This window comes from Phoenix dactylifera, chromosome 1, assembly GCF_051530095.1.
Source record: "Phoenix dactylifera cultivar Ajwa chromosome 1, Ajwa_hap1_PhDact_Kaust_v1.1, whole genome shotgun sequence".
In the NCBI taxonomy this organism is placed as follows: Eukaryota; Viridiplantae; Streptophyta; class Magnoliopsida; order Arecales; family Arecaceae; genus Phoenix; species Phoenix dactylifera.
In genome coordinates, this window is record NC_143190.1 from 43,431,204 (window position 1) to 43,444,411 (window position 13,208).

A 13,208-nucleotide genomic window follows, 5' to 3' on the forward strand; every position below is an offset into this window, starting at 1 on the left:
CACTAATGGCGCGATGGACTTAGAGGAGGAAGAAGTCAGCTAGATTGAATGCAGAATTTTTCCATGCATGAACTAGGGTTCCTCTCTTTTCTTTTCCCTTTTTTTTCTTCTTTTTCTCTCTTTTTTCCTTGAATTCGACCACCAGCTGATGGAGATCCTTTTAATGTTGCTATCCCCTCTAACTTCATGCCAACCATCCCATATTTGTGGAGGATTTTGTGGAGTTTTGAATTTTGAATTCAAAATTCAAGTTCATGTGCCATTACATGATGAAGCTTGATCTAATCTAAACCATTCATCATGTTGCCACTTTCCTCTTTCAATTTCGAAATTCCTATGCCCCCAATCAGATTAGAGGGTCAAGTGGTGATTTTGTGGTGATTAAATTTGAAATTCAACATTAATTAGAAGTGAGATAAAGATAAGGATGACATATGCCATGAAGAGAGAGAATTTGATCTTATCCAATTCTTTTCATGAATTTATCTCTCCATTTCGACCCATCTAATGATGAAAGAGGTCTCTGATGTTGCCAAGTGTCCCATGGCACCATTAAATAAATTAAATTAATTTTTAATCATATTAAAAATCAATTTATGGCGCCATGCATGGATATGTGACAAGTGGATTTCAAGATCCGAACAGTTTCAGATCAAACCCATTTAATTTAATTAAATCCTAACAATTAGAATGATCCAATTACCATGGATTGAACCTAATCCAATTAGGTCAATTCCTAATTAAGCACAAATTTAATCTAATTTAATTTGGTCAACCTAAGTCCTCCTAATCCAATCAGGTCAAAAATCCTGATTAAGCCCAGAATTAAATCTAATTCAATTTGGCTCATCCTTAGTCTAATTACTAAATTCAATTGAGTTCATTAGCAATCTAATTACTAATTAATCCTCCGATAATTACTATAATTATTTTATAAGATAATTTGTCAATCGAATTGACCAAATTATTTCTGAATGATTTTTAATCATTCATCAGCCTTCTTGATCAATCAGGAATCTTCTATGCGTGTGACCTCATAGGTTCGAACCTAAGCCGGTAGTATAGGAACGACTTCCTACACTAATCGATGTGACCATCTAGCAATGGTACGCAACGTCTGGATAGGCCGAATATATGCGAAACAAATATTCTGAAATTCTGAACTATGGTTACTGTATAATTCAATCCCTTTGACTCCTAATGCTAGGATGACTTAGAGCTCACTATCAACCCTATAATTAGTACATCCATTATGTGATTAACTTTAGATATCCTGTGACTGCTCACTGGGATTACCCTGGCCAAGGTTTTGCTAAATTAATCACAAGACATTATCTCCTATTTTCAGGAGGGGTCAATTCCATCTCGACTCACAACTGACTACGCTAGTACTTGACTGCACCTAGTGACCTTCCGTCACTGAATTAAAAATTCAGGTAGTCCGGTACCAAAGTACAATGAGTTGCTTGCTAGTCACATGTTGCGGTCTCCAGTCAGAGGGCCAAACTTATACCCATATCCACTCGGAATACCTCTTGACAGTAGAGCATTCCGGAATTGGTCACGTTCAGTGAAATGTACTCCTACACTTCACCTGTGTGGCATACCAATATTTCCACACTCCTTGGTTAAGAGGACCACCAATGTATATATCACACAATGACCTAATCTCGATAATGCTGTCGTCCTTGTAACAACATATCATTTGGTCACGAACTAGTTTAAAGATTCGAAGATAAATCCTCCTTTATCATTAATAAGTCCTAAGGACTTCATCATATAAGAGTTCATTTGAAGATGTAAAATGATAAATAATGCCAAAAAAAAGACTTTATTGATTTGTCAATTCATATACAAAATTCAATCATCAACATGCTGACGATTGACATTTAGGATACAATTTCCAACGCACGCTGCATCGGACGTCGTCAAAGCAAGGCCTCTAAACCTCCTCCTTTGGACGCGCACCAAGTGTTCGATGGTTGACTGAGCCCTCCAACCCCTTTACCCCCAAGGCCATCTCCGATAAGTCCCCCCACCCCTTCTCCCCCAGCTCTGTTTTTTTGCTGGTTTTGGTTGCAAAAGTGGAGAGGGTTGAAGGGAATGGAGAGCATGGACAGTGATTCAGAATAGAGATGGCGATGAAGAAAATTAAGAATCTGAAGCTAGGGATGAAGAGAGAAAATAAAAGGAAAAAAAGAAAGCAAAGATCAGGTGGTGCAGCGTTTGCGATGCTTCTGTTTTGAGCTGTTCTCCTCCAAGATGCCCTAAGCTTGGCATCTTGTTATTTCTGTCTTATTTTTCTTTCTTAAATCTTTTCCTTTCCTTTTTTTTTGATTTATGTAATCTTTTTGGTTGTTCTCTCAAGTAGATGGTGGAGCGGTGTGGCCCTTATAATCCTCGAGCTCTTGTACAGATCTCTAGTTCCCATTTTAATGAGAAGAAATTTATCGAATGAATTATAATGATGTTTCAATCCTAAGGTTAGGATTTTTAAATATTTTTTTTAAAAAATAATTATAACGACGCTTATAAGCGCCAGCAAAGGCCCGATGCTTATAAGCGTCGGCAAAGGCCCGATGCTTATAAGCGTCGGCAAAGGCCCGAGCTAGCACAACGCTTGAAAGCATTGGTAAAACTTTGGCTCATGCAGGGTTGATGAATCGGAGAGTGAAGGGAAAAGCCGGTTTTTGCATGCATATAATTTTAAAAAATTTTAGAAAAATGCAGCGGAAAGATAGAATTAAACTCTTTAATTCCAAGCATGCAAGGAAGATCATATCTCAAAAATAAATTACAGGAACGTTTAAACTATTTATGTAAAAATAACTATAAGCATGATTAATCATTGAATTAGAAAATCAGCAATCCTTGTTAAGTTCTAAACCTAACTAAGATAAAATAAATCTTATACCTTATGATGAAGAGGTTGGATTTGAAGATCTGAAAGTCGAGCCTCGTAGCCACACACGTGTCTAGCCTCTACGGATGATCCACGCGAAGCTCTGGGTTGATCTGATCCTACGGAAGTGCTAGCTTGCGCGGAACCCTGCTGTGGCTGATTTTGTTCTTCCTAAAATCAATCAACCTTTGATTGATCTTATGAGATGAAGAAAGAAGATGAAGAAGGAGAAGAGAAGTAATGAAGTGACCCTTTTCTGAATTTTTCAGAACTCTAAGTTTTTAAAAAAATCATAATCACTAAACCCTTGGCGTGGAGAGGAAGAGGAGAGAATTAATTCATAATGTCTCTCTTGCTACCCTTTTATAGATTGGGTTTAGGGCTTTTCCTAATCTTATTAGGAGTATGGGACTATAACCCACCCTTGGATTAATGCCAAATGTCCAATCCTTGTGCTCATAGATGCATGATATGTGTCCACTTAATCAATTGATTAATTTTCTAATCACATTAGGATTCCTAATCTCATTAGAGGAATTAATTGATTTGGGAGCATGCATCCTACGACGCCATGTGGACTTTAAAGTCCACATAGTGTGAACATGACTTAAGTCATATTCATCCTACGACGATATGTGGTCTTTAAAATCCGCACAAATCTTAGTTTAATCAAATTGACCCAATCATGAACCCAAATTAATTTGGGTCGAACCCAATTTGATTTGGCTCATTAAATCAGCCCAATTGCAATCCAATTGCAATTAATTCTACTTAATTCTTCATAATAATGACTCTTAGTTGACTAGAGTCAATCCCAATCCAATTGGGTCAAGTCCGATCAATTAGGTTATGCCCAATCGGCTCGGATCGAACCCGATCGAATTAAGTCAAACCCTATTTTAGCCCAAATTGAATCTAATTCAATTTGGCTTAATTAAAGTCCAATAATTCAATCAAATTGAATTTATTAGTAATCCAATTACTAATTAACCCTCCAGTAATTCAATAATTATTTTAATGCAACTTTTGCTTAGGATAATTTGTCAATCGAATTGACCAAATTACCCCTGAATGATTCTTAATCATTAATTAGCCATTTGATCAACCTAGAAACTTCTATGCATGTGACCCCATAGGTTCGAACCTAAGCCGGTAGCACAAGAACTTCTTGTACTAATCGAAATGACCATCTAGCAACGGTACCCGACGTCCGGATAGGCCGAATGATCATAAAGCAACATTCAAGAACCCTTGGACTATGGTTACCGTATAATTTATCCCTATGACTCCTAAATGCCAGGATGATTTCAGAGTTCTGTCAACTCTGTAATAAGTGCATCCATGATGTGATTCAACTTTAGCAATCCTGTGACTTCTCACAAGAATTACCTTGGCCAAGATTTTGCTAAATTGAACACAAGGCATTATCTCCTATTTTCAGGAGGGATCAATTCCATCTTGACTCACAACTGACTATGCAAGTACTTGACTATACCCAGTGACCTTCCATCACTGAATTAGAAATTCAGGTAGTCTGGTACCAAAGTACAGTGAGTTGCTTGCTAGTTACAAGTTGCGATCTTAGGTCAGAGGGCTAAACTTATACCCATATCCACTCGGAACATCTCTTGACAGTAGAGCGTTCCAGAATTGGTCACAATCAGTGAAATGTACTCCTACACTTCCAACGTATATGTCACACAACGATCTAATCTCGATAATGCTGTCGTCCTAGTAACAGCATATCATTTGATCGCGAACAGTTTTAAGGACTTGAAGATAAATCCTCCTTTATCATAAAACAAGTTCTATGGACTTCATCATATAAGAGTTCATTTGAAGATGTACAATGAAATGATGAACAATGCCAAATAATATTTTATTAATTTATCAATTCATTTACAAAATTTAATCATCAGCGCACTGACGATTGACTCTTAGGATACAATTCCCAACAGAGAGAGCATAAAATTTGTTGTATCTTGCCGTTCATATCTGATGACCAGCAATTCGTTCATGCAATACTGTTGCCCAAGGTGGCAACCTAAGAGGGGAGGGGGTGAATTGGGTTTTTCTAAATTTTTAGTGCTTTAAAAACTTTCTTAGTTGAGTGCAGTGGATGCTTTCTTAAATTACTTCAATGAATTAAACTATAGCAAAGATGAAAGATAATGCAAGAATAATCACAAGTGAAGCCACAGCACAAACACCACGATGTATAGTGGTTCGGTGCACCCCAAGGCACCTATGTCCACTCCCCAAGCATCCCCTTGGAAATTTTACTATAATTCCTCAAATTACAGTAGGATTGTTTTTCAGGCTCACAATCCAAAACCTTTACAATTTGGTTTTTCGGGATCACCAATAACCTACGTTGGTTTTGCGGGCTCACCAACAACCTAACGTTGGTTTTGCGGGCTCACCAACAACCTACACCGTTGGTTTTTGCGGGGTCACCAACAAACCTTACAATGAATAATAGAAAAGAAGTTTAAAGCTCTTAAATGAGCAAATATAACAAATATGCATAAAAAGAAGAAAGTAGAAAATAAGTATCGGTTTGTAGATTGCTCTTCTCTTCTTTCCCAAGGTTGCTTCACTCTTCAATGAATTGGTTGAGCTCTTGAAGGCACTTGAATTCTGCTCAATACACTTCTTTTGGATTTGAACTTGAAACAATAACCTTAACTTTCTTAAATTTCCTCTTTCTCTTGAATGCACACTTAGATTCCTACCAAGATTATTTTCTTTGATGAATAGTGGCTCTTAAATACTTCTCCAACCTCCAAAGATCACTTTACTACCGTTGAAATGGAGAAAGCAGCCGTTTATAGTCGTTGGGGACTTAAAAAGTACATCTGTAGAACTAGCTGTTGGGTTGTTACCCGTGCTGGGGTTGACCCAAGCTTTTCTGGGGTCGGCTCAAGTCATTGTTCATTAATCTGGGGTCGGCTCAAACTTTTCTGGGGTCGGCCCCTGCTATAGTGGGGTCGGCCCATGCTACAGTGGGGTCGGCCCTCTCAGAAAATCCAAAAGCTTGTTTTTCTGACTCTTCACGCTAGGGTCGACTCATGCTTTCTTGGGGTCGACCCATGCTACAGTAGGGTCGACCCAAGCTACAGTGGGCACTACAGAAAAAGTCAGTTTTACCGATGCTTTTTTGCCGACGCTTTTTACAAGCATCGGCAATTTTCGGTCTAGCGTCAAAATTTGCCGACACTTGTAAAAAGCGTCGGTATAGTCTCGAACCTAAGACGACGCTAAAAAGCATCGTCAGAAGCCAACGCACCAGGCTAAATCCCAACCCTCTTCTGACCACCCCCGTCGGAAGCCACCCTCACACACCAGTCTCTCTCTACCCTCGAGCCTCATCTCTCTCATCCCTCCTCCCTCCTCTCTCCGGGTTTTCGTTTTTCCGGCCACCGCCCTCCTCTCTCTATTTAACTAGTAGTATTACCCACATCTCTCTCGCCCATTCCTCGTCTTCTCTCTCTCTCTAACCCATCAAAGGTGCCTTCTCATCATCATCGCCCCCCCTCCCTAACCCCCTCCGGATTCAAGAAGCAGAACGGCTCCGGCGATGATGACTTCGCCCGCCTCTTCGCCGCCTCCTTGGATCCCGACTCCGCCCCTCTCTCCCCCGAACTGTGGATCCTCAAGTCCCGCCTCGTCGCCGGCGAGACCCTCTACGGCCTCTTCCTCCTGCGCTCCTCCCCGACCCTCGCCGAGATCGCCAGCCTCGCCGGCTACGACTACGTGGTCGTCGACATAGAGCACGGCTCTGGCGGCATCGCCGAGGCCCTCCCCTGCCTCCGCGCCCTCGCCGCCGCCCTCACCCCAGCCATCCTCTGCCTTCTGCAGCTCTCCGCCGCCAGTCAGGAGAAGGCCCGGCGTCCGTAAGGGCTTCGAGGGTGGACAGTTGCCCCTCTACCGTCGAATCCCCAAGCTCCGTGGAATTGCTGGAGGTATCATTTTCTTCTGTACCACATTTGAACCTGAATCTGCTCCCACACCTGCACTTTTGGTAAGTAAAGAGGGAATTGAATCCTAACATTTTAACCTCTCTCCCTTGGCTTCACTACTCATAGAGTGGTCAAGAGTATTCCTAGGAACTTAACGCAAGATTTGTTACTTTCAGTATGGAGATTTGTGTTCATTTAATGCTTCCTAAAGAGATCTCGCTTGTTACTTGCCCTCCAGATTTTGCATATGATAAGTTTACAAGATCAATTTTCTAAACCAATTGGCTATCTTGGTTTCTGAACAAAACACTTGAAAATACTAATGAGATTTCATGAACAGGCTTTCTAGTGTTCCTGAAGGAGCTTATGTTCAGTGGGAAATTGAGCTACTTGGCTTTGAAATGCCTAAGGTAATGAAGCTTCTTAAGTGCTCCAAACATCTGGAACTCTTATGTATTGTGGTCCTTCCCTCTGTTTTGCTAAAAAAAGGGGGGATTCTTGTGAATTTTGAATTGATTGTTTTAAATTGCTTAGAACCTCTAATATGTGCCATTTTATTGTAGATGTATACCATCCATTTATTTGGAGATCATTACCAAAACATCTGAAGGACTCCAAGTAAATGTTTTGCTTGTCTCAGTAACTGTGGTTGATGTAATAAAATACTGTGTAAATTCTAGACAATGATGCCCAAATATGTTTTCCAATCAAGCTATAGATAGTTTTTGTGTAGGGCAATTTATTTTATTCAATATGAACTCATTTTCTTATAAATTTCCTGCAAACCGGTTAAAGAGTTTTTTAGAGCTTGCTCGAATGAATGATTGGTCCTATATAAATGTTACTTTTATTGACTCATTCATTGGAAATCTGATTTAGACCATGCCAGTACAAACTACAATGATGGAAATGTGATTGTGTTGCTAATATAATTCGGAGAAAATTATGATTGATGAATTGGACATGACCATTTGTATTTTAGTTTGCTGGCTGGCACCTCTGTCTTGATCTGGTGTTGAGGCTCGAGAAGTAAACTATCCCATCATTTATTTATTTATAATTGCATTACATTTATTATCACTATTTTTATTTCCAGATTTGAGAGAAGATGGTGTTTGTATGGTAAAAAAGATTATGCAGCAAGTGCCAGGTGGTATGGTGGATTCTTGATTAGATTTGTAGAAGAGCTTGCAGTTTCGGATGGAATAACATTTACATGAAAATTAGGCATGTTTGGTGGAAGAGAATGGTAAGCATATTTAGAAAACAATTACATGCTGCATCTAGGAAAACAATCCAGCATTCAGCAATTGCTCTTCCTAATTTTTGCTTGTTTGTTAAAGAACAAATCTCACAAGTTAATAAGCACAGAAATGGTGCAGACGTAGAGCTCCAATGTTCTGATCAGTTCTCTGCACAGAAATGGTGCTTTCCCTTCTCACTTCTTTGAGCTTTGATGAAGCTGGTAGCTTGTGTAGATGGGACATCCGTGTGAGGATGGTTTAGTAAGACATCCCTTTTGGGGTTGTTGACTTCTATTATCTTGTCATTTGATGTTTTTCCCAGTGGATTTGTAGTGATAGAAATGGGTTTTCTTAGTCTGCTTTGGGTTTGTTGTGAGTTTTAGGACAAGAAGGAAGGGCAGGTTGCAAAGGAAGCTGGGACCAATGAAATCGATGTCCATGGTGATGCTGGGAGGGAAGAAGACGATGTGGTGGTGGAGATCCTTGCAGGGTTCAAGCCGGTAGATCACCCGCTCGAGCCTTCGGACGAGGACCCACCTGCGAAATGGCCAATGCCCGATTCTTCCCTTCTGAATGTAAGTGGCTAACGTGTCCTAATAGAGACCTTTTTCTTGCTATGTGTGACTGTATTTATAAAATTCCCTGATTAGTGGTATGATGACATGTTGTTTGCCCGTATGCATGAGATATTGGAATTTTTAAATTTTTTTTAATAGACTTGGATTATGGCGACTTCAAATGATACTAGGACTCGTATATGTTCATCTGGAAGTGATAAAAATGAGACTGTCAAATAAATTTCTCCATATTTAATAGAATATAAAGGGTACTCAAATAGGAAAGTCTTTGCCTTGGGCTTTTTATTTTCGAAATAAATTTCTAGACTTGTATATGTTTCTTATTTTGCAAAGTACATTGTAATTCTAAGATATGACAATTTAAATATTTCGAATGATTTGAATGTTTGTGTCAATGTAAATGTAATACAGGTTCATATTGTACATTTTGCACCAAATTTAACAGTTAGTTATTTTGTAGGTTCGAAGTCCTCTGATGGTTCTGCAAGGCAGATGAGGGAAGTTGCATGTCCCACCTGCACAGTCCATCTTCAGGTCAGGCACCTAGGGCCCTAGGTTCCCCCCCCACCCCTTCTCTTCCCCTTCTCTCATTCTCTTGATTATTTTGCGCACTGTTTCCGCATGCTGTTTGGCCCGAATTATATGATACAAGTTGTTTTGCAGGTTCAAGTTCCAGCCTCGGGATCTGAAACAATAGAATGTGGTGTGTGCCAGCACCCATTCCTGGTTGATGCTCATTGATGTCTTCTGATTTTATCACATCGTGGTAATGCATCCGACTGAGCTTCAGGAAATTTTCTGTGTCACAGCTAATAGGCGCGGTTACCGGCTTTGTATATTCATTAATATGGTCATGTTTTACTCATTAGACTTGGTGGTTCTTTGTATATGAATCTTCTTTGAGCAGGCATATTTGGGATCGTCAAGTGTGTTAAGTGGGTTCGGATGACTGGAAACTAATTTAAAATGCTTGGATGGTTTTATTTGTTGATGCTTGTCTAGTCTGGCATTAGCAATTTACTCAATAAATTAGTTGGAGCTGCTTTGCTTCCTTTATGTTTATAATCTTCCTGAGTTTCTTCCTTTTTGTGTATGAATGAGGGTTGTATCATGTTCTTACCACTCCTTGCCCCGTGGCGATGCTTGCCACTTGTGGATCTATAACTATCTCTGCTTGGGCTTTTCCTTGTGGACCATGTATTCTTTAGTTTTTTCTATATCTTCTTGAGTTTAAGAAATGTATTCATTGCTGGCTGTCATGTCATTTGCATGATGAGTCATTAGTTGTTCAAAACTTTTATTTGCCAGATGCTGGTTATGACTGCATGTACATGTAGATTTGCATGTACATGTAGGTTCATATTATAATTTACATTCGTATTTTTATTTTTTTTAAAAAAATAGCAATCCTGATGTTTTAAAGCGTTGGTAAATAAAAGTTGTGGCACGCCTATGCCGACGCTTTAAAAATACATTTGCCGACGCTTTAAAGCGTCGGCGTTTACTAGGCATGCTTTGGGCTTTCCGGACGCTTTAAAGCGTCGGCGAATGTGGTTTTTGCCGACGCTTTTATTAGCATCGGAAAAGCCCTGTTTTTGCCGACGCTTTCTCATAGCGTCGGCAAAAACTTTTGCCACTCCGGTATCGCCGACGCTTTTGCGACGCTTCTGTTTGCGTCGCGGGAACTTTAGCCGACGCTTATAAGCGTCGGTAAAGATTCTAAAAAGCGTCGGAAAAGATGAATTTTCTTGTAGTGGGGGTCAACCCTATCAGGGATTCCAGAGACATATTTTTGAGTTCTTAACCTGGGGTCGGCTCATGGTCTCTTGGGGTCAGCTCCACTGGGGTCGGCTCAAGGTTTCTTGGGGTCGGCTCCACCTGGGGTCGGCTCAAAGAAACTTGGGGTTGGCCCTCTCAGTAAATTCCAAAAGGTTATATTTTCAGATGGCTGAAGTTGGGGCCGGCCCGAGCTTTTCTGGGATCGATCCGAGATCTGTGCCATTTATGCCATTGTGCCAGAATATGCCAAAGTGTGCCAAATTGCGCCAGGGTCGACTCCATCTCTTCTGGGGTCAACTCTAACCCTATTTTTCTGCATCTTTAGGTTAGATTTGCATATAAAACATATAAAAGAAGTAACAACATTACAAATCATTTTTTTCTCCTAATGATGCTTGGCACATTAAAGTTTAAGCTCATTAAGCATGTAAATGACAGAGTTAAGCTTCAATCAAAAGAACTTGACTCTAAGATATATTAAACTCTAAATTAGTTCTTTCCTTAAGTTCTTCCAATATAATTTGTTTTAGATGTGTTCTTGAAAGTTCTTTTAAATATATCAAGCAAAGCATATCAAGAATGTATCGAATCTTTCCTCCTTACTTACTTATGTATTAGATCAATTGAATTGAAAGCATTAGTATTTCCATTTGACCTCAATGGCTTTGTAAACATCAAAATCACACTAGGATCCTCAAATACAAATATGGTGGCTAGTGATTTAACTAGACCTTGTGCTGACCCAAAGATTGATTTTGATGATTACAAAACCTTGAAGTATAATTACTAATGGTTGTGTTGCAAGAAGAAAGATAAATTGTTTTGCAAGGAATATACAAGTTGGAAGAGTGCAAGAAGGCCTCAAAAGTTCTCAAGAAAAATTGAAAGAAAGCCACACTTCATTGGCTCAAGTTTCAAGTACAAAAAAATCAAGTTGGAGGGACAATTCTAAAAAAAAACTCAAAAGAACAGTCCTCGAGTCGACTCCTGAAAGCTTAGAGTTGACTCTGGCACTTTGAAGTACCATGGCACAAAAAGTAGTTTTTAGGGCTACAATGCTCGAGCCGACAATGCTCGAGCCGACTCCTACTATTCACAAGTCGACTCCTACTTCATTCGAGCCGTCTCTGTCAGTCAAGCAGAAAGTAGTTTCCAGCACTACAGTTCTCGAGCCGACTCCAGCTACAATGCCAAACAGACTTCTATTCACGAGTCGACTCCTGCTTCAGCCGAGTCGACTCGAGCATGCTGGGAGGCATAACGGCTAGTTTTTTTCTTAACTCCAACGGCTCTATTTTTGTCTCTAACGGCTAGATCTTTGTTTCCACGCCATCCAAAGCTATAAAATCAAGGGAAGAAGTAGCGTAGTGGGAGAGAACATATAGGAAAGAGATTGCAAAGGGATTTTAAGAAAAACTTTCCAAAAGCACAAAAGGATCATTAAAAGCAAAAGTGAGAGAAGAAGAGCATCTGAGTGAATCCCAAAGCATCCTCCAACTGTGTGCTGCCTCTGTGATCCTCTACCTCGTGCGAAATCTAAAGAGGGTTTAGTAAAGAAAAAGCCAAGTTCTTTCATCTGCAAAACTTGTTTGAGGGCTTATTCTCTTTATTCTATTTGTTTATATTGTTATATCTACTTGTTTGAGAAGTTTGTATTTGTTTTAAACTCTTATTCTGATATCTTGTAACTTGATTTAATCAAGGGATTGAATCATGGGGTTTAGGTTTGTTAGTGAGCCAGTGAAAATCAACGTTGTAAGATTTTGGTTGGTGAGCCTTTGGAAAAATCAATTGGGTTGATTGTGAACCTGAAAAATAATCGGAATAGGTTTTGGGTTGGTGAGCCTGGAAAAACCAACTTGGGTTCGTTGTGATCCTGGAAAAATAACAAGTTAGGTTGTGAGCTTGTAAAATAACTAGATTGTAGTCTTAGGATTATAGTGGAATTTCCAAGAGAGCTTGAGGAGTGGATGTAGGTGCAATTGGCACCGAACCACTATACTTTTGTTGTGTTTGTGATGCTTCTTTGTTTAATTTCCACACTTACTTACTTAGATAATTGTCTAATTAAATTGCTTGCTTAACTCTTATCTGCGCATCCTTTAGTTGCAAGTATATTCAAGTTGTTTTAATCAAGTTTCATTTAATAAAACTACATTAAGGTTCGTTGTATTGAAATGCATGCTTGGAAAACTTAGACTAATTGTTTATTGAGTCTGCAGCTTAATAGTTTCAATGTTGATCAGATTAGAATCAAACTGTTGTTAAGTTTAAATTCCACTGTGCATCCATACAACTTAGCTTAATTAACTGAAAAGTTTAGAAGTAGTTGAAAAGTTTTTAAAAGACCCAATCCTCCCCCTTCTTGGGCTGTATCTACTGGGCAACAAGTGATATCAGAGTAGGTGCTCTTTTATTATTTATAGTCTTAACCGACTAGAGCCAAAGATTATGACAGCCCCACATAATATATTATTTGCTGAGGAACTTTCCATAAACAGACCTCCACTGTTTGATGGAACTAACTATATTCAATGAAAAGCTAGAATGAAAATCTTTGTTCAATCATAAAACTATGAGTTATGGAACATCATTAAAAATGGCTCTCACACACTCTCTCAAGCTGTTAATAAAAAAGAACTAGTATAATTGAATGCTAATACTATGAACATACTATATTGTGCTATCCATGAAACTGTATTTAATAAAATCTCTGCATGCTTATCTACTAAAGAGATCTGGA

General features: G+C 39.3%; 1 long non-coding RNA gene across 1 annotated transcript; it reads left to right on the forward strand.

Annotated features, from left to right (window-relative positions):
- The first annotated feature begins 9,144 nt into the window (after window positions 1-9,144).
- On the forward strand, window positions 9,145-9,751 carry LOC120110541 (uncharacterized). The gene is made up of 2 exons (XR_005511640.3): window positions 9,145-9,220; window positions 9,350-9,751. It is a non-coding gene; the product is annotated as an uncharacterized LOC120110541 (long non-coding RNA).
- Window positions 9,752-13,208: the final 3,457 nt, after the last annotated feature.